The sequence below is a fragment of the Macaca nemestrina genome, chromosome 11 (assembly GCF_043159975.1).
Source record: "Macaca nemestrina isolate mMacNem1 chromosome 11, mMacNem.hap1, whole genome shotgun sequence".
In the NCBI taxonomy this organism is placed as follows: domain Eukaryota; kingdom Metazoa; phylum Chordata; class Mammalia; order Primates; family Cercopithecidae; genus Macaca; species Macaca nemestrina.
The window spans coordinates 42033257-42059172 of record NC_092135.1 but is presented as its reverse complement, the minus strand read 5'-3'; the positions used below and the strand labels follow the sequence as shown (position 1 = coordinate 42059172).

The following is a 25916-nucleotide window of genomic DNA, read 5'->3' as shown; positions in this document are numbered from 1 at the left end:
TAGAAAGGGTCTCATGAGCTGGGCATGGTGGCATGTGCCTCTGGTCTCAATTACTCAGGACGCTGAGGTGGGAGGATTACTTGATCCCAGGAGTTCAAGGCTGCAGTGAGCCAGGATTGTGCCACTGCACTCCACCCTGGGCAATGGAGTGAGACCCTCATCCCTAATAATAATAATAATAATAATAATAATAATTTAGAAAATAAGAGTCTTATGGGACACACTGAAAAGATGGAGGTAAATACTCATTACATTTTAACTGAGAGAAGAGACGGGATGGAATTCCCTTGAACAGCTCTTCCTCCTTATTCTCCATTTGCATGTATTCCTGTGTATTCTCCTGATGGTTAAATAGTGGAAGACTCTCCTATGGTGGTTAACATAGCTAATGTTTTTGCCATTTATTATCACAAATAATATAAAACTTTAAGTGTTATGTACTTTTTTAAATAATGGGATAAGCCTGTGTGTAGGACTGCATTGGTTTGGGCAGGAATGAAAAGTTTTGGGCTGATAATGAATGGAGTTAGAGCAGATAGGTTCTTAGAGGAAGAGCATGTTGGAAGCTGCAATGCCCACCTTACCTCCAGTACCTGTACCCATCTGCTGCTTGTAAAGTGGCCACAGGAGACATAGCAGCTTGTGACTTAAATGTAACTTGCTGTTCCTAGTAGGAACTTGAGGAATTCAGAGAGTAACCATTTTCTGTATGAAAGCCATGTATCGTCTCTGAGAATGCATAGCGTCAGATGGAATAACGGTGAGCATTCCAGTTACATGGCTTAGGATTTTAAAAGTAAAATGCTGTTTTAGTGCGTATTCAGAATTTTTTTTTTTTAATGTAAAGTGTATCCTTCTTTACATAATTTAGTGTTTTATATTCTGATATAGTGAATATTGTGAATATAGTAATAAGTGAATATTGTTGAGTCACTAATAGTATGAGGAATTTCAATGAACATGTTAATATAAAAGTTGTGACTATTGCTGTGTTAAAATATGACTGTTTATGGTTGCTTTCACATCCCATTTAATTGTGTTTTTGCAGCACCAATTGTATTATATTACTTAAGGTCAAGTAATCCAGTTGACTTTATGGCACTTTTTCATTTAACAGTACCATTAAATATAATAAATTTCTACAGTGATTAGAACATCAAAATGAGCCATTTCTATATCTGTTGTTTGATTTCATTTTGATTATGCAGTTTTTCAGAATTACATTATTGTATCACAAATATATGTGTGTGGATAGCAAGCAAACACTTCTGCGCATATGGCTTCCCTACTCCCTTTGAAGCCTGAAGCATTTGAGGCTAAGTGTCACGGTGCTCTTTGAAGCAGTCTTATTTGGGAGGTGGATATCTGAAAGATGATGATGTATAAAGCCTTACTCTCTGATAGCCATAACCTCCACGGCCTAACAATGGTGTCTGTTGTCTTTCAAGGTATGCCATTTAGCCTTTGCAGTTAACCATACTAATGTAATCAGTCTTTAGCCCAAAGACATGTCTTGCTAGTTTAACTTATATTTGAACAATGATAACTTCTCTACTCTTTACCAAGTAACTTTTTTGAATACTTTTAGAAAAATAGCAGTAGCATGAAAACTTGATCGCACAATACTAAGTTAACAAATACGTGCATTCAGTCCTAGATTGAAGTGCAAGAGTAACCTTTTGTTACACCAAATAAGTCTGAGATCTGTGGAGATTTTTAAAGATATGAAAAATTTGTGCTCTCCAATTGTTACTTTTTTGTATACTTGGTACATGAAATCATCAAAACTCATAAAGGTAAAATGATTAAACACCAATATTGCCTTCTATGCAAAATACTCTGAACAAATACAATTGTGTCTGATGAGAAAGACTTTGAATGTAGGTACATATTGGTGTTTTTCTCACTTCTGAACATGTAGTTGTTGTTGTTATAATCTTACTATCTGAAATGTATTTTATTATTAAAAGAATAAATACTTCAGCCTAATTAATCAGTTTGATTCTGCTTTATCTTGACAACTAAAAGAATATATCATGGTTCATGTTAGAGATGTTTAGTTTTATTATAGATTACGAAAGCTCAAGTTATTCTGTCAAAAGTTGTCAATAGTTATTGTTATTCTTAGGTTATATTACAGCTTTGCCTTAGATACTTCACAAGATACAGAAAAAAGTTTTGACTATGGGGCTTGAGGGAAGGCATTAACTTTTGTGTTATGAAATATTAATCATTCGTTCCAGGATGAAGCATTTCTACTTTCTTAGACTGTACCTTAAACTAGATATCGAGGATATTTTATTCATTTTTCATTCTGTAGTATCTTTACTGAACTGAAAGAATCTCTGTTATTTAAAAATCATTTTTTTTCACCCTCAGATGCTTACAATTACATTTTTTGTTTCATCTGAGGTATTGTGACAGATACTGATCATTGCCCACTTACCAGCCTTCTTCCTTGTTAACAGAATCACAGTTTTCTTTAGGATGGATAAGTATCCAGCCCTTGGGAGTGAAGCAACATGGACTTAAATTAGTTAGGATGATCCCATTCTCCTTTGCCAAATTTTCCCTACTCTCCTTGCAGCTTGGGTTGATCAGTCTCCAAGTTGTGGCAAATTAGAGTTAAGTGGGTGACTACTGGGAGTTCTTCCAGCAAAATGGTTTGATTTTAAATTTTACTTATAAAAGAAGAAGGCCAACTCCCCTTTCTTACATTTGACTGGTTGTGATGTCTGCAACCATGAAGTACAAGCATGAGGACAGAACCCCTGGATTGCCATAAATGGCTGATGGGAGGCTGCAAAGTGCCTGGATTAGTGGTGGATATGTGATTTGAGTTCAAGTCTGGCCACCTGCAAAAACTATATACTATTCGTTCTTCTTAAGTCCATTGTCTTAACAACTATTCTGTCTTAATTCCAGTTAAAGCATGGTAAATTATTTAATTAAATTAAACCTAAATATTTCTTGATTAAAATATATATTATTGTATTTTACAATTAGAAGTAGGTATGGTACTTCACCCAGTCTTGAGACATATTGCAGTTCTTGATTCTTGTTGGACGCTGGAGGGCCAGACACCACGTGTTTTCTGGGTCTGTGAATCTGTGATGTTCTCTTAATCCTCAAAAGTCACAGGTCATTTGAATTTTCCTCTTTTGAGGCTTTTCTGTCATTTAGCCTACTAGCTTTGCTATCCTATACTGCCTTGTTGTGGGGTCTTCTTTTGGTTTGTTTTTGTACCAGTCTTGCTCTCCTATCTAGCCAGCACACACCGCGGCCTAATTCTAGACTTGCATGGCCCTTAGGGCTTCTTCCACAGTATTTCATCTCGCTAAAGTTTCCTCTGATTGACAGGATTGTTTAATTTAGGCATGCTGACTTTATGTTGAAAATGTAGCTGACAATTAGTTAGGATGATCCCATTCTCATCCTAGATTCAGTAGATCTACAAATCTACTGAAGTAGGATAATCCTGCAAACCAAATAGCCAACCATTTGGTCAGTCTCTGCCACTTTCTGTCTGTCTCTTTCCTCTCTCCCCCTCTCTTCTCTTTCTCATATACACATATATGCGTGCGTGCGCGCGCACATACATACACACACATACACACACACCTGCACACACATTCTTCATTGTAAAACTAGAACTTAAACCTGTCATCATTATCCCTAAAGGATGGTTTCTAGGCTTCATCTTTTCCATGTTCCTTTGTGTTCCTTTGTCAGTGTTCTCGATGAAAATATTCCAGTTAGGAGGGGGACAAGGTTTTCTTGTTATGGAGTTTGTAGTTTATTCTTAACACAGATTGCCAATTCAAAAGTGTTTGTGTAGTTAGCAGCAAGCACTGTGAAACCATTGCTTCCCAGGAGTTAAGCACTGCAGTGCAACTTCAAGTAGATACTTTTAATATCCTTTCTAGCTTATTTTAAAAAATAAAATATTACATGTAAGGTTCTATACGGCTCCCTGGGTAGCAGTTCATATGGATACAAGACATTATTCCTAACAAACTCTGTGCCTTAAAGACCTCTAGGATAAATCTCTTGTATATTTACCCTTTAAATTTGACAACTGTATTTTAAAAGACAAACTGGATGTTTATTATACTTTTACAGAGGGGAGACAATCATTCTTTTTAATGAATGGAATGGAAGATAAAAGGGGAAAAAACCCATCCCCAAATGGATGCAAAATATATTATATAAAAGAACTCTGACTGTAGAATAAGGGCCATCATAGTTTTGCTTTTATAATTAATGTGCTTGTTTTTAACGTAATAATTGAGACTATTAGTCTGATTTTAGAGCACTTCTTATCTAGTTGTTTTTAAGTGTTGAGTGTCTTCATGGTTAGTCTGCATATGACAGGAAAAAAATTAGAAAAATGAAAGATGTATTGAATTCTGCTTTCATCTCTAACATTTATTTGTTTATCTGAGAAAGATTTTATGCTTTTATTAAGGTCTTAGTCAATAAGTTTACTTTTGCTACTGTCTCTGATTTCCTGTACATGGGGCCTCCAGAGCTACAATGCAGATACTCTGTTGCCCTTTCCTTTCCTTATCCTTTCTTTAGGCAGCTTTCATGCTTTCTTATTTTCTTGGGGTCACATTTGGCCAGCTACCCTCTTTGGAGCACATTGTCCTTTCCATTAATGACTAATTCTTGTTCATCTTTCATTTATTCATGCTATTCCATTGTTCAGGCCCTGGTGTTTGTTCACCCCCATGGACCTGCTGGTCTTCTGAGCTGCCAGCCCACAAAGATAACTGCAAGGGGGAAGCAGGAGCTGAGTCACACCTACTGCTCACAAAAGGGCAGTAATGTTCATTTCATCCTTTTGTCTTTCTAAAGAACATAATTCTGTATTTTAGTGAAATTTTTCCTAAAGTCTCTCCTGTGTTTTTCTTTGTTCACCATCTCATACTGATAATAAAAATGTAACACTCCCCTTCTTTAGAAGAAAGTCCTGGTTGAATATGTGTAGTTGAGAGCTCATTGAGGGGTGGGATGGTTTGGTCAAAATTCCTCCAGACTAGTTATCTTTTCATTCTTTTCTAAGCTTGTTTCCATTATTCTTTCTGTCATTAGTATTTATTAAGAGATTTTATGTTAAGAGCCAGTGCCTATGCTAGCACTGGTGATAACAAAGCCAAACTTGACAAACATGGACATATGGTGCTAGCACACAGCAAGCACTTAGTGAACCCTTTGTTGATTGAAAGAAAGCTTAGTGCCTATATCCATTTGCTGATACTTGTAACCTTGATTAAATAATCCCTGATTGAAAGCCATCCGTGATTTCCTATTGCCTATGTAAAATCCAGAGTATGCACAAGGTTGCTGTGGTTCACGCGAACTGGGCACTGTCTGCCTCTGCAACTTCATCTCATACCCTGTCTTCTCGTTAATGTGCTGTAGCAGCACTGGCCTTGTTTACTCACTTTGAAACATCAAACTTTTTCCTGCCTCAAGTCCTATTACTGCTTGCTGGTTCCTTTGTTGGCAGTACTTACTCATGCCCCCAACCCACACCCCTTGTTCTTCATGGCTTTCTCAAGTAGCTAAAGTTTTCATCATTTCAGAGAGACCTTTTTTGAGCACCCGATGTAAAATGAGACCTCTATTTTAGCACTCTTTCTCCCTCTGTAATAACATTTTATATAACTTGTAATAATTTTGTTTGCTTGATTTTTTTTCTCCCCATTTTATTCTAAGCTTTATGATGACAATGGTCATATCTATCTTGTTTATTGTTTTATCCCTAGTACCTAGTATGCCACCTAGCAGATAGTAGCTGCTTAGAAAATATGGTCAAAGGAATGATTTATTAGAGTTTGAAAAATATGGTTGCCATTCACTTTGTTAATTTACTTGCTTTTTTCGTGCTCTGGGCACTGCCAGTATCCTCTGCCTAAAGATATCATCTCTTCTACATAGAAACACAGAAACTAGTCACTTAAGGGCTGGTGTTACTCAGTTTTACTGGATTAAACTAAAGAATTCCATACACATTGTTTTCACTTTCATGGGTTATATTAATCAGACTATGAAAGCTGTCATTATCTGTTATGTAAATTTTGACAAAAGAAAATATAATTTTCTGGAATTTCCCTTGTATAAAAGTATTTGTAGAAAAAAAGTTTCTTAGTTCAGGAAATACTAGTCTAGAACAAGCTTGTCCAGCCCGCAGCCCCGGACAGCTTTGAATGTGGCCCAACACAAATTCTTACATTTTCTAACTTTCTTAAAACATGAGATTTTTAAAAAAACTCATCAGCTATTGTTATTGTTTGTATATTTTATGTGTGGCCCAAGATGACTGTTTTTCAACATGGCCAAGGGAAGCCAAGATTGGACACCCCGATCTAGAATGTGCCTGTGATATTGTGTAAAATTTCATGTGATTGTATTTTAAGGCTTTTTAGTTTTGACAGTGGCCACCCATGAACAATGACTTTTAAATTTATGGAACAGACACTATCAGAATAAATGACATTAGAATTTGGCCCAAAGAAGTATTTTGCTTGGATACTGCAATTGTTTAAACATTTTTTAAAATTAATGCTTTTAGACAGATAGACATTCTTCATTTTGGTCACAAATACTAATAATGGTCACCATTGTTTTATACCAGCCTAATTTTCACATTTATGTTGCTTAATTGGCCCATTTAGGCCTTTGTGTTTGTAGCCCCCGGCTTAGAATCTGCCCCCCAAAAATAAATCTTTAAATGATCTTTAATAAAATATTTTAAATTGTATATATACATAAAAGAGTTTACCAAAAGAATAGTAACCACTTGTGTTTGAAAGAAACAGCATACTATAGTAGGATAATCAGCAGTCCTGGGTTTTAATCTCAGCTCTGCCATTAATTATTTGGCCTGAAAAACACTTTAGAGTATTAGTATTAACTTTCGAGTATTTAATATTTTTATTTTTTCATTTGTAACTGAAGGTTTATGATTTTATCTGTTCCTAAGTTTTATGATGTCATGAACAAAGAATTAACATCAAGATCAAGATTTAAGGAATTCTAACATAAACGACAATTTGTCGTGTCTCTCATTCAACTTTGTCAGCTTATTCATTGCATCATTTAATTTAACTTTTTCCTAGGCTTATTTGTACGTCTCCTTGAATTAAAAAATATGTATATATTCAACTTTAATTTTTAGAGTTAGAGATTTTTGGGGAATAAGTGTAACAGTGCTTCTGTCTTTGGAGTCACTCTAATATGACTTCTTTGTTCACATTTCCTTTTTCAGCCTCAGTCCTTCCTGGTTATTTGCCTTTTCAAAGAGAAGACATTTGACTGTCATGTTAGCTAGCTATCTCTACAGGGCATGGGACATAGGACATGTATACCATATACACATGATATTACTGTAGAACTCACACAGAATACTCAGTTCTACAGGAGGGCAGTATTCACTGAAGAAGTTTAGAAGAAGGCCGGGCGCAGTGGCTCACGCCTGTAATCCCAGCACTTTGGGAGGCCGAGGCGGGCGGATCACCTGGAGTCAGGAGTTTGAGACCAGCCTGGCCAACATGGTGAAACCCCATCTCTACTAAAAATACCAAAAATTAGCCAGGTGTTGTGGTGGGCACCTGTAATCCCAGCTACTCAGGAGGCTGGGATAGGAGAATCGCTTGAACCCGGGAGGTGGAGGTTGTGGTGAGCCGAGATTATGTTATTGCACTCCAGCCTGGGCAACAACAGCGAAACTCCATCTCAAAAAAAAAAAAAAAAGTACAGTACAGAGAAGTGGGTTTAATTCTTGCTTAGCAAATTCTGACATAGATCTAAGGGGATGTTAAAGATTTTGGTAAATAGAGATGAAATGGAAGAGCACTGTAGGAGAAGGAAGTATTGTGAACAAAAGTTCACAGGAAAGATGGGGAAATGTTTGGAAACTTTAAAAGCTTGATTTAGCATGAACATATTCTGAGTTAGGACGAGTTATGGGAGATCAGGTTGGGTGATAGACAATTTTTTTTCTAGTTCATATACATTCTTAAATTCAAGATTAAGAATTTGTAGAGCTTTTACTATAGGTAATGGGCAGCATTCGAAAGCTTTGTTACTCTGGATTCTTTTGTGCGATACAAACTCAATTCAAAATCACATAAACATGAAAGAAAATGTAATTGAGTCATGTAACTGAAAGTCTTAGGGTAGTTGTCTATGGGCAAGCTGTATCCAGAGATGTCATTTCGTTCTCCTGCATCCTTGACTCTTCATTCCTGTGTTTTACATGCTGGAACAGGCTCTTTCCATATGGATCACTCCCAGAGCTAAGCTTATGTTCCACCAGCTTAGTTGTCTTATCTGCGAGTACCTGTTTCTTCAGAAGTTCTAACAAAGTCTTGAGATGAACCAACTGTACTTTTTTTGTATCTTGTGGCTTTTGGACTTGTTAATGAAACAAATGCATCTGATACCATGTTTGTCAAGGCCTATATTACATCATCACTTTGGAATCAGGAAGTGGAGTCAACCCCATTCAAACCACATGAATTGAGTACAGGAGAGCAAAAGGAAAATTACATTACATGGCCGGTATTTTTTTTTTTTTAAACAAAGTCTTGCTCTGTTGGAGTGTGGTAGTGCAGTCATAGCTCACTGCAGTCTTGAACTCCTCAGCTCAAATGATCCTCCCACCTCAGCCTCCTGTAGTAGCTAGTCCTAGCTAGTACACGTATGTGCAACCATGCCCAGCTACTTTTTAATTTTGTTTTGCAGAGACAGTGTCTTGCTATGTTGCCCAGGTTGGCCTTGAACTCTTAGCCTCAAGTTATCCTCCCACCTTGGCCTCCTGAAGTTCAAGAATTATAGACATGAGCCACTGTGTCTGACCCATTGCTGGGATTTAAATAAGGGGAAATGATGCTTTTTCAGGCAAAAACACCAATGAGAGCTATAAGAGAACATGAGAGTGAGGTAAGGAAAACTGGATAGGACAATTATTACAGCAGTATTGGATGGAGACCATTGATCAGTATAGGAGATGGTCATTGGATTCTAAATCTCTAGTAGAAAAATAGTGAGATTCTAAATGAGAACATTAATAGTAGGAATGGAAGGCAGGAAAAGAACTAGCAATATGGATGAAAGTTGTGTTATTTGCATTTTACTAGTTATGAAATTTGTCTGGAATGGAACTGAAATTTACCTTTGTCCTATCTATGTGAAAAGGATTTGGGATGTAAATTAATTTAGTCAAAATTACAGAGGTCACAATTAAACTACTTTAGTGGTTATAATTCTTTTAAAAACTAGATAATGCTAATAATAAATTATTCATATTTACTCATTACATTGGCTCAGTAAGTTTGTTTTGGCAGCATTTTAAGTTACTCTATGTACGTAGATGTTCTAAAATTTTTCTTTAAAAATCTAATGTAATACTGCTTTCTTCCACTTAAATACAGTTATATATATACATACACACACACATATATCTACACAAATACACAGTCATGTGCCACATAACATTTTGGTCAACGATAGATTGCATGTGCAATGGTGGTCCCATAAGATAGAAAATTGCCTATTTTTACTACAGAATTTACTTTTTCTATGCTTAGATACACAGATACCACTGTGTTATAGTTGCCTACAATATTAAATACAGTAACATGTTGTACAGGTTTGTAGCCTAGGAGCAATAGGCTATGCAAATATAGCATGGATATGTAGTAGGCTACACCATCTAGATTTGTGTCAGTATACTCTGTGATGCTCACACAATAAGAAAATTGCCTAATGACACATTTCTCAGAAGGTATCATCATTAAGCAATGTATGACTGTGTATATAAATACACACAATCAGTAAGTGATTCATTATTTGGCATTAACTTGTCAAACTTACCACTTTCCCCTCTGCCAAAAAGTAAGGTACTAAGTGCATCTGTAGCATTCATGTATTACGCTAGATCTCAGAGTGAAAATGAACGAGTAGTTTCTGCTTGTCGCTATACTTGGTATGTAGTTCAGAAAAGCCAGTTTCCTCCTCAGTGATCTGGAATAGCAGGTATACATTTGATGAACACACATTATGTGCTAGGCACAAATTATATAAAGGTAAATAAGGCAATATGCTTTAAGAAGTAAGTTTCTTCCTTTGAATATAGCTCTGAGGTTTTTTTGTTTGTTTACTTTGGTACCATTTGAACAATGTTCACTTGAGTCAGCATGCTGAAAGGGTCATTTACTCTAATATGTTTCTAAGGAAATTTCCCTCACTTGGTAACCTATCTTTCACTATAGTAGAGATCTAAAATATAGGGTATGGGGGGATTTTAGCTTGTAGTTTCTCTGTGTATCCAGTATTGATACAGATATTTATTTGTATTCAGACTGTTCTGGTGGTTCCAAGATTTTTAGAAAATTTAAGTAGATAAGAATATGAATTAGTTTTTGTCATTATTTTTTCCTTTATTATAAATTTAAATACAATGAGAAATATTTTCATAAAAGCCAATATAATTCAAAGCATATATTATATGTATATTTTGTGTGTGTGTGTGTGTGTGTGTGTGGAGGGGGGGCCTGCATGTGCACATGTAGCGATTGTATTATGGAATTTCTTATTCAAATGTAATGATTCTTAGCTTTCTTTTTGTATCATTACTTAGTATTAGAAAAAGCCTCAGGATTTTCAAAGGGAATTTTTAACTTTTTAAAACAGAAAAAACAAACTCACTTTTATTGAAAAGTATTTTTCTATACTATTTTATAAGAGGATCACTGCTAGGAAACCCAGAAATAGTTCAATGCCGTTACTGCAAAGATTTAAGAATCCTTGACTTACTGTTTTATTATAATTGATGGGAATGAAGAGATGATAGCTTTTAAGTTTATGAATAGTGATTGGTAGGATTATGCAGTTATTTTAGTAGCAATATTATTATTTTTCCAAGTCTTCAAAGATATTTAATGACATTCATATTTTATTTGCAGTATTTTTTGAAAGAGAAGCAGAGGTTAAGAATTAAGTTCATGGCTGGGCGCGGTGGCTCACGCCTGTAATCCCAGCACTTTGGGAGGCCGAGGCGGGCGGATCACAAGGTCAGGAGATCAAGACCACAGTGAAACACCATCTCTACTAAAAAAAAAAAAAATACAAAAAATTAGCCGGGCGCGGTGGTGGGCGCCTGTAGTCCCAGCTACTCGGGAGGCTGAGGCAGGAGAATGGCGTGAACTCGGGAGGCGGAGCTTGCAGTGAGCTGAGATCCGGCCACTGCACTCCAGCTTGGGCGACGGAGCGAGACTCCATCTCAAAAAAAAAAAAAAAAAAAAAAAAGAAAAAGAATTAAGTTCTTATTTGCTCTGAAATTTGAACACTGTTTAATATGTCAGTAGACTTTATGAAAGTAACCATCTCATTGATTTTGGTATTTAGAACTAGGAGTAGAAAAAGGAAAATGCACATACCAACACATACACATAAGAAATAGAAACAGTGACAGTTTTAGAATTGAACTACCTAAGGAACATTCAAGCTTTTGGAAACATGAACTTAATATTTGTCTTCTTTCAATCAGTTTTATTTTAGATAAAATGCTGGCAGATGGTAGTGATCTACTTGAACACAGTTGCGTTTTCTTTATTTTTTCCATGGAAAAAAGCTCCCAGAAACTTTTGTTCTTTAGTATGTTCAGCATGCATATGTTTTACATGTGTTAACGAGTATTAAAAATGCAGGTCCTAATTAGATGTCTAAATCTGAGAGGAATTGTGGTGAGTACCAGCCTCTTAGAATTAATAAAAAATACAGTTTTGATGAGTAGGAGTTTCTTTTTTGCTATGACATCTTTCAGCCTTCTTTGGTTCCAGAAACGAAGGAGTCTGCATTATCAATGCTTCTCAGCTATTATGTCGTAGGGTTTCTACTAGATATTGTGAGTTTTGATGTTAAACCCTTCAGATATTGATGATGTCAAAACTTGGGAGAGTTCAGGATATTTATGTTCTATTATCATCTGTTTTACAGGAAAAAGGGTAATACTTTTTTTTTTTTACTTGCTTAAAGATTAGGCTTTAGGTGGGGCATGAATATTTACAAATTTTTGATATGCCTATGTTTTTGAAAAGTGGTAGAAAATCTGCAACCTGGTTTTGTTTGGTACTTTAGTTTTACATTTTAAAATGTGGGGGGTAGTGGTGGGGAAATCCCTTCACTCCAGATTTATCTGTGAGTCACCTGAAGTCTTTCATCTAATAGAGTATAATGAAATGGTGCCATCTGAATCAGTATTTCCACATTTGCAATTTTGGATATTCAGTTTGTACTCATCAACATTTATCTACATTTCTGTTTTATTTTTAAATTTGTCATGCAATCCTCTTTTAGTTAAGCACATCTAACCAAGAATGCCTTCTGTTTTTCATAGACATTGAGTATTAATTGTTCTTTCACTTATTTTGTCTTACCAACTAATGTATTTGTTCTCAACTCCAAACCATGAATTAGGCACATAGATACTGACTAATCCCAACTTACAAATATTAGCCCACTTAGTGTGAATTTTTTCAGTGTTTGGGCATTCCTAGGAACATATGAAGATTTTTGATATTCTCTCATGTGCCTATTAGACATCTAATTACATAGGAGCCCAGAGGGACGAGGAAAGAGCCCTGGAATAGAAGTCAGAGGAACTAAATGTAAGCCCAATTCAGCCGCTCAATTTTAAAAGTGCAAATCACTCTCATTCTGTATCATCACCTGCTACATGGTGAAAATAAAAATAATACTCTTCCCTTTTATCTTCAAGATTTGTTAGGATCAAATGAGATAGTAATCTTCCAGGAATATTTTGTAAACTATGGAGTAAATAATGTTTTAAAGTTGGAAATGTTTTAGTTAGAATTTGTACTGTTCCCCTAAGTAAATGATTTGCTCTCAGTGTTTTTTTAAACATTATTTAATCTCTAGTCTTTGTTTATTTTAAAATGTGAGTAGGAGAGATGACAAAGAATTAATACTTTTTTAAAAATGTAGTACTTAAAGAGTGTTTGGCCTGAAACCATAATGTACTCCTTTTATTCCTCAGTTATAGGTGGTTTGATAGGCACAGTGATAGAGCAGGAAGAAATAATAGAGGGAATATTATTTGCAGATTTTAATTCTCTTAACTATTTCAGTTCTGGTATCAATTTTGAATTATAGCTAAATATCAGCAATCAAATATTTGCGGGTGCTGGGCACAGTGGCTCACGTCTCTAGTAACAGCGTTTTTGGAGGCCGAGGCAGAAGAATTGCTTGAGACCAGGAGTTTGAGACCTTTCTTGGCAACATAGCAAGACCCTGTTGTTACAAAAAAAATTTAAAAAATTATTAGCCAGGTGTTGTGGTGTGCACCTGTAGTCCCAGCTACTTGGGAGGCTGTGGCAGGAAGATCACTTGAGCCCAGGAATTTGAGGTTATAATGAGCTACGATTCTGTCGTTGAGCTCTAGCCTAGGTGACAGAGCGAGACCTTCTCTCTTTAAATACACACACACACACACACACACACACACACACACACACGTGATATATGTGTATATATAAAATAATATATGCATCACATATATAATATATATTATGTAATATATGTAATAGGTGTAGTAATGGATTAAAATAGTGATCATTTTATGTCATTTTATATTTTTGTAATTAGAAAAGTAAATTAAGAATACTTCACTTTAATTCATTTTCTTCAGTTAACATTTATGTAATGCCTCCTATTTATAAGACACTTTGCTACTAGGTACTTGATTCGGAAATATCTATAAGAATTATCTGTATGAAAAAGATAACATGGAAAGTGGTTGAATTGCTCTCTTATCTAGTAAACACTAAAGAATTCTTAAAGAAATAAAAGATGTATAGTCTCTTATGTCTGAAGGTTTGACGATGTCTGTAGCCTTTATTTCATACCTGTGATAGAATGAGACTAACTTTCTAATACAAAATAGTTATTTCACATTTATACATCATCCCTTTGCTTAAGCCCCAAGGAAAAGAATTATGTGAATGTCTGCACATGATGATATTTCTCACATTAATTTTAATAAAAGAGGAACAGCTGAACATCATAGCTGCCAAAAAAATTAGATAAATGAAAATAAATGTTCTAATGTACATTCTTCAAATTGATACAGGCTTTAGTAAACATAATAAAAGTTTCTTGTTCACAAGAGAAATTGTGATGGAGTAGTAATTGGTCATTTCAGGTCAGCTGTGTCACTGGTCATCCATTAGAGCAAATTATTTAGCTTGAACATATCTTTGAAACTCACAAATATGCTGAAAGCATTGTATTAGTAGGTAAAACTTACAAAGAAATCTTATGTAAATTAGTTTTGCATTTTTTTTTCCTGTAGAAATAAACTTTCCTTTTTATTTCTTTCAAAAGTCTTGGAACACATTTTTACTTTTGCTAATTGAGGCTGAAGGTAAATATGCTGCAGGAGAGATGGAGAAATATATTTGACTAACTTGTTGCAGCAGGTGATACCTAACCTGCTCATTGGACCTCCCTACTTTTTTGACAGTCTATTTAATTCTTTCTTATAACTGGTTAAAGAGTTAACCTAGGCCAGGCACATTGGTTCATGTTTGCAATCCCAGTACTTTGGGAGGCTGAGGTGGATGGATCACCAGAGGTCAGGAGTTCAAGACCAGCCTGGCCAACATGATGAATCCCTGTCTCTACTAAAATTACAAAAATTAGCCAGGCGTGATGGTAGGTTCCTCTAATCCTAGCTACTCAGGAGGCTGAGGCAGGAGAATCACTTAAACCTGGGAGGCAGAGGTTGCAGTGAGCTGAGATCGCACCACTGCACTTCAGTCTGGGCAACAGAGGGAGACTCGGTAAAAAAAAAAAAAAAAAAAAAAGGAGTTAACCTAGGATAAACACCTTTAACTTTTCACCACCCTATCTCCTCCAAAATCTTTCTAAATCTTCTTTTCATTCATTTCTTTCACCCTTTACTTCAAGTATTTTACCAGAGAAGCTCACTAGCAAACAGTTTTGAATAGCTGTTAATAATATTTTACGTTTGTCATTGCAAAACAGTATTCTATTTTTTTGTACAGTATTAGTTGTGGTAGAGGAGTGGTCAGTCAGTGGAGGAAAAGCGAAAGTTATAAAGTAATAGATAATGAACTTATGGATTCTTGAGCAACTGAAATTCAAAAGCAAATATACAAAGTATACTTTAGGGTTATTTTGGTATTTTATGATATTTAATACTGCTGTTTTCTTGAACTTTTATAAGCAAAGATCATCATAGATTTGCCCCAGAAGTGTTTTATTATATCTAAGTTCCGTGAGGGCAGAGACTTTGTCTTTCTTACCACCATTGTCAGGGTCTAATTCTTAGTGTTCAGTAAATATTTGTTGGATGAATGAATAAATAATGATTATACTAAGAAATATCAATCAAAATTGATAATGTATACTTTTGTTGCGTCCAATATTCCAATTGTGTTTATATCCAGATAAGATGTAAATAGGAAAACAATGATAGCCAATTTTCTAATGCTTTATTATTCAGCAATTGCTTTGCAAGATTCTACTCCCTATTTTCCTTTTCTTTCTTCCTTGTTCTGCATATTGCACAACCCTGCGTGCATATAGTTAACTGCTTAATACTTTTTAAAATGCTTGCACAAATAGTATGCTTTATTTTTTTTCCTTGTTGTATAATTAGTTACCTGTTTAGTACAGAGGAGAGAGTGGCTATTTTGGTGGTTTTCACTTTTCTTGTTTGGATTCTTTTTCAAGTGGCAAAATATATAGATATAATGAATGTAAAGCACATTAGGTAGAATTTAAAGTGACAAATAGGATCTACAAGACGGAGTGCTGAGACTTCTCTTTTTCCTGACACAGTGGCAATATGCACAAAACTGTTGCCATTTGTTAGTTCACTGGCAGAGAAACTCTGGTTTAGGGAATATAAATGCAGCAGGAAAAATGGCTTCATTAGACTCAAACTTTCTATACAGTATTAAAACTCAGGGCCTTTCTGGAAATGTAAAGATTTTGGTGTGAGAAGAGAACAGTGGAGGAACACAGTGGTTTTATAATGGGGGTCTAGCTGTTGACTTGCCAATGATACAAATTTACATGGTCTCCTTTGTAGGAACAGTGTATCACGGTTCCTTTTCAGGTTGTATTGCTTGACCTTTGTAGCTCTTGAATGTTTTCCACCATCCCTTAGAATTATGCCCTCCTAACTCTTCCTTTGTATTTTAGATTTTTACTATACTCCTTCTACATCATTAAAAACTTTGCTTTTATCATTGTCTATTTCTTGGAAATGACATCAATTTTACCGAATTGTTATTTAGGCATCAGTGATTATTAGTGACTTATTGTATAATCCCAGCTAAGATAAAGTCCCCTTTTTTGTTGTTGTTTGATATGTTATAAAAGGCACTTGGTTTCCTTTGCTTCAGCCGTCTCCCAGCAATTTTCATGTGTAAAAGCATTTTAGATACCACCTTGATTGAGTTATCAAAAGATTTCAGTGACAGCCAGTTATTTTTCTAATAAATAAATTCTTACATAGTTAAAGAATGACTACCTGGTCCTTTCCTCAGGATAGTCCTATCCACTGTAAGTATATTTTTTTATTTTCTCGTTAATGTAACTTGCTTATTAGAGGTACGGTTAGTTTCCTGTTGTGATTTGAATGAGTGAGCAAGGACATTATGGAAAATTTTAACTGTATACAAAATAGAGGGAACAGATAATGAACCTTTTTACCTTTTAACAAGTGTAAATAAATAGTCAATCTTGATTTATCAGAACTCTGCCCACTTGTTTTCCACCCCAGATTAGAATGAAGCAAATTCTAGACATTCCATTCATGGCACTATATATTAAATTGTATACCTATAAAAGATAAACTTTCTTTAAAAATAAAACATAATTGTAATATCATTACCACCCTGATAAAACCCCAAGTAATTCCTTAATATTATGAAATATATCCAATGTTAAAATACTATATTTACTATAAAATACTAAATGAATAATAGGACTCTATTATGCAGTGAAGAAAAGAGAAGGCGGCCAGGCATGGTGACTCACGCTTGCAATCCCAGCACTTTGGGAGGCTGAGTTGGGTGGATCACCTGAGGTCAGGAGTTCATGACCAGCCTGGCCAACATGGTGAAACCCCGTCTCTACTAAAAATACCAAAAAATTAACCAGGCTTGGTGGCGAGAACGTGTAATCCCAGCTACTCGGGAGGCTGAGGAATTGCTTGAACCCGGGAGGTGGAGGTTGCAGGGAGCCGAAATGGCAACACTGGACTCCAGCAGCCTTGGTGACAGAGTGAGACTCTGTCTCAGAGAAAATAAAAAAAAAAAAAAAGAAAAAGGAAAGAGAAGGCAATCTCCTAGGGAACAGAACATACTCATAATGTCATGTAGGCAATGGCTGCTCAATGAAAGCAACCAATTGCCCACAGAGCTGAAGTATGGTGCTGCTTTTTTGATAAATCATTAATCAGTGTTCATTTAGTGGCTCAGTATCATTAATGCTTTGTATTCACTTATTTGTTATTCTCTCTCACAGATTGTGCTGTATTGAGTAAATGGTGCCCACTGAATGGTACAGAACAAACCCTGTGTACTGCCATAGGGGATAGCCCTGCCTTGCAGGAGGGCCTTGGGCATCAGTGTTTATATTTAAATACCCTGCATAAGCTGCGCACGGTGGTGCACACTTGTAATCCCAGTTACTTGGAAGGCTCAGGCTAGGGGATTACTTGAGCTCAGGAGTCTAGACCAGCCTGGGCAGCATATCCAGACCTTGTCTCAAAATGTGTATATGTATGCATACATACATATATGTACCCTGCAGGTCTTTCTAATGTGCATCCAAGTTTGAGAATATTGTCTATAGGGTACAGTCTGGGCCTGGTACAAATAATAGTATTTTCTGTTTCGTTTTACCTTCACCAGTTGTAGATTGTAAGTATAAACATAACAGTAATAATTCTGCTGGCTTTGTTTTACTTGTTGGGTATTTCCTTTCCTTTTGTTTTGCCACTTTGAAGGGATAATTATAGTAGTGTGAAACATTTTGTCCACATAAAAGCTTATTGAAGAGGTTAAATGTTCTTGCTAATTAAAGAAAACACCAATTGGACAGATTGTTGTTTTATATTAGTAATTTTCATTATTTTTTAATCAGAGCTAAAAATATTTTTAAAAGAATGCTATGCTGCTATTTTATACTTATTTTTCTCACTATTTGAGGGATTTAAACATTCAGATGAAATTTATTTTTTAGATAGTTGATCATGTTTTTGTCTCTAGGTGCGACAGAGACAAGATAGAATTTTTTTTTTTGCAGTGTCAGAAAGTTTTATAATTCGCAATCCCTATCCATGCCTTACCTATCCCTAAAATGTCCATCACCTACCAATCCATCCATCCATCCATCCATCCATCTATCCATCCATCCATCCATCCGATTGCAAAAGGACTCAGCATAATGTCATTAATTTTCTTTGCACTCTTGCATGACTGATTAGTTTGTTAAATCTCACTTTTTAGGAGAAGAAACTGATATGTTCAGAAGTCAGTTGGTTTCTCTATTTTCAAAGGGGACATTAGTGGTAGATGATTAAGATGTAGCCTGTGTTTTATCCCATTCAAAGGCACTGCTTTTCAATGTTGTGAAAGCTTAAATTAAAAAAAATATTGGTGCTACTTGTCTTTTAGTTTCACTAAGAGAACTTATTTATTGGAATTCTTCTAATAATTTTTTTTATTTGCCTGGCCATCTCCTGTTGTACTGATTTGACCATCTGTATTAGTTTCCTAAGGGTGCTGTAAGATCAGAATTTATTCTCTCACAGTTCTGAGGCCAGAAGTCCAATATCAGGGTCAGCAGGACCACACTCCCTTTGAGGCTGTAGGGATGAATCCTTCCTTGCCTTTTTCTGGCTTCTCGTGGCTCCCCCAAATCCTTGACATTCTTTTTGGCTTGTAAGCTGCATTACTCCAGTCTCTACCTCTGTTGTCACATGACCTTCTTCTGTGTGTGTGTGTGTGTGTGTGTGTGTGTGTGTCCTTTTTTATAAGCAAAAAAATCATTGGATTTAGGGCCCACACTAATCTAGCATGACCTCATCTAAACATGATTAAATTAGCACAGACATTTTGAATGGGGTCACATTCACAGGTACTATGGGTTAGGACTTGGATATATCTTTTTGGGGTATACATTTCAACCCACTACATCATCATCCCAGAATTCAGTGTGTAATATGCCCGTCACTTTCTGTGCCTTCAGTTTTTGTTGTTACTGTTAAATAAAGGACTCGGTCTGGTATCATCATGTGCAAATAATAAGCTGTAATATAGTCATTAATTCTGAAACCAGAAGAAGCTGTAAGATGTTCTATCTTCAGTTTGTCAGTAAGGCAATTGTTAGGGTTTGAGTTTGTACCCATCAAAACTCATGTTGAAATTAGATCCCCAATGTGATAGTGTGGGAAGTGGGCCTCAGTGGGAGGTGTTTAGGTCATGGGGCTGGATGGCTCATGAGTAGCTTGGTGCCATATTGTAGTAAGTGAGCTCTTGCTCTCGCAAGGCTGGATTAGTTCCTGTGGAAATGGATTAGTTTTGGAAAGAGTGGGTTGTTAAAAAGCCAGGATGCTTCTTCGGTTTTGTTTCTTCACATGTGTCTGATTCTCCTTTGACCTCGACTATGTTATGTCACCAGAAGCAAGGGCCATGCCCTTATATTTTCCAGCTTGCAGAACATGAGCTAAATAAACTTCTGTTCTTTAAAAATTATTCAGTCTCAGGTATTCTGTTATAGCAACAAAAAACAGACAAGACAACCACAAAGTGGTATCAGTGACTTGACAATAATCACACAGATAATTGTCCACAGAGTAGTATGAATAAGGTGTTATTTGTCTGGTATTATACAATATTATCTGTGATGTCACTTTGTTTTTTCTTATAAAGATTAAGCATCTTAAGGTATTAATACCTGACACTAAGATGACATGACAAATATTAACACAGTTATGGCTTTAGAGTTATTCTAATCAAACTGCTGTTTGCAGCTGAGGAAAGGGAGGTCTTGAGAGGTTAAGTGAGTTGTTGAAAAGGAGAGTTAGGTGATGACATTTCTGGGTGGATTTTGAGTGTTTGGTATTGAATTCTATAACATGAACCTAATGTGGCAAATTTGATAGTACCTAGAGGACTCTGAAGAAAATCAGTAACAGGTTTCAAAATAAATACTGAAAAAATTTGAAATAATGTAAAGGCAAAACTAAAGGATGACTAAATTAATAATATTTTTCTCTTACCACTGAAGGCAAATAGAGAGAAACAGGCTCAATCGTCAAGCAGATTCTGCTTTGTTTCTCAGCTAGAAAGTGTGACAGTGGAACGGTTAAGAATTGTCATGGAGAATTTGAAGAGAAATGAACTCTACCCTCCTTATCCGAAACAAAATTAAAATAAAATCCATACACATCTATGTATTAGTTTTGTCTTACCTGGAAATTTCAAATTTTTGAAAACCCATTGGTTTGCATATTTATTTCCAGACTCAGTCTACATTATTACTTCTTCCTCAGCATGCAAATTTAATTTACAGGGAGGGACTTCCACCCTCTACAACATAATCTTTGAAATCTTTGAACTTGTGTCTCTTCAGTGCCTGATTTTTATATCTGTTTCTTTTATAAAACAGGGCATGATGTAACTAATGGCTTTCAAATCTCTGACCTTCAGATTGCAGCATAATATTCATACCTCAGATTTCCTATAGATGGATTAAGTAAGGTGTGTACCTCTAGTAGGATCTTTGATATCTTTCAAGAGATGAAGGCAGAAGGAGAAACTCAGTATTCCTAGTAGATATATTGACCCATACTCTTCTGGGCGTTGTCCTGGCGTCAGTTACCTGATGGACTGTCTAGCTGTAAGTGAATATCATGTCTCAGCTGATCTGAATCATCCTGTTGGGTAGCTTCTGCACTGACTTTTCTTCATTTGCCAGTTGCTCTGGTATTATACTGGAAAACATACATTGCCTGCCTGCCATTTGTATACAACTTTTCTACAAGCTATCTTTCCTATGTCTATAGCTTTCCTTTTTGACAAATTTAAGCAATTATCTGCTCATTGATTTTTGTTTTATTTTGTTTAAAAATAATCTAACTTCTTTTCTTGTACAGACTTTTACAAGCTATCTAAAAACAAAACAGAAAACAAATAACTAACTCCTGCTTGCTAGTGGCTGTACATCCATTTGTCTTTCTTGGCTAGGAAAGGAAGACAGTTGTAACTCAGAAAGTCCTGTTTCATCTAGTCAGAAATTCTTAACCAACCGTTGTTTAAAATTTCAAGGCAGTAGCTCTGGAGACTTCAAAGGAGATTATGGTTATTAGTACTCTTTCTGGTTGTCAAACATGGTAGTCTTTGCCTATATTTAGGATAAATTAAGAAAGAAGTAGACATTGATGAATTAATATGGGCCAATTCAAAATAACAAGTGCCTCAGCTTTCCATCTGGTGCGTCCAATGGAATGTTAGAGAACCTCTGCGTTACTGAAATCTACTTCTTAGAGGGTTGCATTGAGTTGCTGTTAAAATCATAACTAATGAAGAGTTATGCAGACCCCCAGCAGATAATTATGAAACATATGAGTACAGATCTTTGTATGGTCTAATGTAGTTACTCTCAATGTTGCCATTTAGTAGCTATAAGATTTTGGAAAAATTGCTTAACTTTTCTGAGCTTCAGTTTTCTTGTCTCTTAAAATGGGACTAATAATACCTACCTTACAGTATTATTGTGAAGGTGAAGTTAACCTAAACGAGATAATATATTTTTGGAGCCTGACATAGTGGCTGGCACAATGTGAGTACCTCATAAATAGTGCAATGTTTTTTATGTTTGTATAGCACTGCGTAATTTTCTCACATACCATATCATTTGATCTTTCAAATTAAGAAGTGATCAGGAAAGATGGTAAGAGCTTGGTAAAAGCACCTTTTTTACAGATGAAAAAGCTAAGTTTCAGAGTGGTAAGTCCAGTATCATATGGCTATTTATGGTTAGGTTTTCTGATTCCTCATCTAGAGCATTAGACTTTTACCTCCTTTATTTAAACTCTAATTTTTTCATTTACTTATTTAAGCTTGTAACTATATAGGTATATGGAGTTAAGGGAGCCAGTGCTTTAATAGAATTCCTGATGCCCTCATCCCTGTATGCAAATAAAATAACAGATACTTAAAGGGCTTTGGAAAATAATTTTAAGTTCTAAGGAAACATAAAATTGAATGATTTTTTGGTTAATTTATTATATTTAGTCCCTTAGTAGTCACATTTTCTGTAGTTGGTAGTAAATTAGAAGCATCTAAAAAAATCATTTCCAAAAAGGAAAAGAAAAACTTCCTATAGTCATTTTTCCATTCTCATTACTGTATTAACCTTGTTCAAATATTCTTTTAATAGCAAATTCCATATTGCTTCTAAGCCGTTTGTTGAAGAATTCCTAAGCATTATAGCTCCTTATTGTTTTGTTGGAGGAACTAATTTTATTAACGTGTGTCAATGAAACTGACACTTAAGGAATTATGAGCAAATAATATAGCATTTGCTAGATTATCTTTGTTTTAAGTTCTCTAAAAGAAAGTATTTCTCATAATTGTTAACAATTGTCGAAAATCTGTGAAGGAAATAGGTGGAAAGTATTCCACTATTCTGCAATATCTGGCTATTAAAAAAAGAAGGATTGGCCCGCTTATATTCAGTATAGTGCATGTCTGACTTGCTCTACCTCCATGTATTTCCTTCAGTGTAAAGAACTTAGGCAGGTGTTATTAATAAAAAAAAAATAATAAAAAAACTCCTATTTTAAATAAGGATGCTATTCTCCCAGCTTTGAAGCTCACACATACTCTCTAACTTATCCCAGCTTTCGCTCATCTGGTCTTTAAATGTCTCCTTTCATGTGGTCAGCCCACGAGCCGTGCGTATTGCCGCTCAATCACGCCACTGTACGTAGCCATCATGAGGGTGGTTTGCATGATTTGCATTTCCTGTACTGTTTGAGCTTCAATGAGCTCTAAGCGCCACGTATGAAGAAACCACTGCCAAGTAGTTCAATGATTTTAGTCAAACCAGATGAGTCTGTGCTAGAGTCAGGCTACCAAGTTGGTTGGGGGTGGGGAGGTGTTGTTAGGATATCCTGTTAAAAAAGGATTCTTCAAGATGTCCGCACATGCAGGATGTGAATTCCTTAACAAATCTGGTCACATAATGTAAGAAAGTTACTTTTGGGAAGATAAGATTAAAAGGCTAGATGAATAACCATATATATATTGCTCTTAAAAAATTCAGCCCTGTAGATTTTAGTATTATACTATAATGTGATTATTTATTGTGACAATAATAGATTTTGATGACATTAAATTTCTAGCTATATAGAATGAAATTTAGTCAGAATTAAATACATTGATTACATGTCCCCTTGTCCTGTAAAAGAAAGCTTATATTTTATTTAAAAATGATTGATGAAAACTGTTGGACAAGTATTACAGAAATGGCATAGTAGTGGGCCAATGAATAGCTACTAAAGTGGGGAAGGAAAAAAACATGTACCAGATACTAGTCTTCATGAAAAACATAGACAGATGGGGAGACAGACCTATATGATGCCACAAATAGATGAATATCTTGTAAGGATTTCAAACAAATGTTGAAAGATCCAGTGAAATTTTAAAAGTTGATTTAAAAGTATATCTTATTGCTTATAAACATAGTGTATTTATTCTGCTCACCTGAAACCCAGCCTCTAAATTGTTAATAAAATATTTTATCAATATTAACCAAAAAGAGTGTAGGCCGAAACTATATGTAAACTCAGAAATATTAAAATGAATCTCACTAATAAGAGGGACTAATTTTTCTTAGGCTTCTTAGACTCAGATATTGCATTATAATGCTTACAAGAAAACCTTCTATAGAAATCTTTTAAAGTATTGCTTGATAATAGTTTCATATATTTCCTATTCTTATGATGGACAATAGAAGAATATTCTCTTTTCTCATTATATATGTGTGTGTGTATATATACACATATATATGTATATATATATATACACACATATATATATACATATATACATATATATACATATACATATATGTGTGTGTATATATACACACACACACACACACACACTTAATAAAAATGTACCTGATAACTTGCTGTGGATGCTACTCAATAGTTTTTAGTACTGGTTCACTTGATTACAGCCTGCTAACTAATCAGTGCCTATAAAGCATGCCCTGCAGCACTTTTAAGGAATTCCTTTTTTTTTTTTTTTTTTTGAAACAGAGTCTCACTCTGTTGCCCAGACTGGAGTTCAGTGGTGTGATCTTGGCTCACTGCAAACTCCGCCTCCCTGGTTCAAGCGATTCTCCTGCCTTAGCCTCTCAAGTAACTGGAATTACAGATGTACACCATCACAACTGGCTAATTTCTTTTGTATTTTTAGTAGAGATGGAGTTTCACCATGTTGGCCAGGCTGGTCTCGCACTGTTGACCTCAGGTAATCCACCCACCTTGGCCTCCCAAAGTGCTGGAATTACAGGCTTGAGCCACCATGCCCAACCACTTTTAAGGTATTCTAAAGAGGAAGCTTTTAAGTCACAGATACTTACTGAGTAAATTGTTTTATAATTATCTATTTTAAGAAAAGATAGACAATTTATATGGATGAAAAAATATGTATTATTATAGCTACACTAAAATGATTTTGCATGTTGCATGTACTATGTAGTCAATTTAAGTCTGAGAACATTTTTCATGTGTTGTGGACTGGAATGTTAAAGGCCAGTTTTTACTTTTTTTTTTTTTAAATTCTCTTTTATTTCCTAATTTCCACTTTTAACACTTACTGAATTTTAATGTATGACTTAACTCTTATGTATTGCTAAGTTTGGTACTTTTGGATTGTTACTAGCTTATCTGCCATGGGAGATCTTGGGCCACAGAGCACTTTTTTCAGAGTTTGAATTTGAAGGAGGGCATATTTGACCCATAGAGCTCTTCTTGTATTTAACTTGATATGTTTACTAATGCTATTAGAATGTTGCATTTTAAGTAATGTAATGTCATAACTGTTACATAAGTTATTTATTTATTTATTTATTTGTTTGTTTATTTTTGAAATAGGGTCTTACTCTGTTGCCCAGGCTAGAGTGCAGTGGCATAATCTAAGCTCACTGCAGCCTCTGTCTCCTGGGCTCAACTGATCCTCCTTCGTCAGCCTCCCAAGTAGCTGAGACTACAGGCTTGCGCTACCACACCCAGCTAATTTTTGTATTTTTAGCAGAGGTGAAGTTTCATCATGTTGCCCAGGCTGGTCTAGAACTCCTGGGCTCAAAGTGATTCACCAAACTCAGCATTCCAAAGTGCTGAGATTACAGGCGTGAGACACCGTGCCTGGCCAAGTTATTAAAATTATTATTTCTTACCAGTTAAATTAGTTTTAAGAACATTGAGCTTATTAGTGATTTTAGTTTTATGTAAATACATTTGAATAATGAATATTGTACCAACTTTTCTTTGAACATTCTTCTTGGTTACTTAGTTCCTAAGAAACTATTTTTTGAATCTAAAAATAAATTATATTTTTAGATGCTTAATCCCGTGGGGGAAAGGAACACATTTTGCATTAGTTGTCTTTAATTTATTAAATAATTCTGTAATGCACTCTGTGCGTAGATCATGAAAACCACTGGCACACATTTTTCTGACTTCACAACATAAGCTGCACTCCTGTTGCAATCCCAGCAAATGTGTTTATAAAGATTCCAGCAATAATAGTCTTGTGACTAAATAAGAA

General features: G+C 35.4%; 1 protein-coding gene and 1 long non-coding RNA gene across 36 annotated transcripts in view; one reads left to right on the top strand and one right to left on the bottom strand.

Moving 5' to 3' along the window:
* LOC105492615 (glycosyltransferase like domain containing 1) overlaps positions 1–25916 on the top strand; it is a 407319-nt gene that overhangs the window by 152610 nt on the left and 228793 nt on the right. The window contains exon 2 of one of the 35 annotated variants that reach the window (XM_011759853.2): positions 1209–1448. The exons of the other annotated variants lie outside the window; for them this stretch is intronic. The gene's annotated coding sequence lies outside the window, so the exon portion shown is untranslated. The remainder of the gene's footprint in view (positions 1–1208; positions 1449–25916) is intronic. 35 annotated transcript variants of the gene reach the window in all.
* The window catches only part of LOC139357101 (uncharacterized), a 31205-nt gene continuing 18481 nt past the window's right edge, over positions 13193–25916 (bottom strand). The window contains exon 3 of the long non-coding RNA XR_011609739.1: positions 13193–13323. This is a non-coding gene — a long non-coding RNA (uncharacterized lncRNA). The remainder of the gene's footprint in view (positions 13324–25916) is intronic.